We start from the raw sequence: 495 nt of genomic DNA, 5'->3' as shown, positions 1-495 counted from the left end.
GACAAAGCAGGAAAGAATGTCCAATGGAAAAAAGACAGTCTCTTCAACAAATGGTGGTGGGAAAATTGGACAGCCACATGCAGAAGAATGAAACTGCACCATTTCCTTACACCACACACAAAAATAGACTCCAGATGGTTGAAAGACCTAAACGTGAGACAGGAGTCCATCAAAATCCTAAAGGAGAACACAGGTAGCAACCTCTTCGACCTCAGCTGCAGCAACTTCTTCCTAGATACATCGCCAAAGACAAGGGATGCAAGGGCAAAAATGAACTATTGTGATTTCATCAAGATAAAAAGCTTTTGCACAGCAAAAGAAACAGTCCACAAAACCAAAAGACAACCGACAGAATGGGAGAAAATATTTGCAAATGACATACCAGATAAAGGGCTAGTATCCAAAATCTATAAAGAACTTATCAAACTCAACACCCAAAGAATAATCCAATCAAGAAATGGGCAGAAGACATGAACAGACATTTTTCAAAGAAGA

Source organism: Callorhinus ursinus, unplaced genomic scaffold (genome assembly GCF_003265705.2).
Source record: "Callorhinus ursinus isolate GAN/ISIS: 27379988/994484 unplaced genomic scaffold, GSC_fseal_2.0 scaffold5, whole genome shotgun sequence".
In the NCBI taxonomy this organism is placed as follows: Eukaryota; Metazoa; Chordata; class Mammalia; order Carnivora; family Otariidae; genus Callorhinus; species Callorhinus ursinus.
This window is presented reverse-complemented; position numbering follows the sequence as displayed.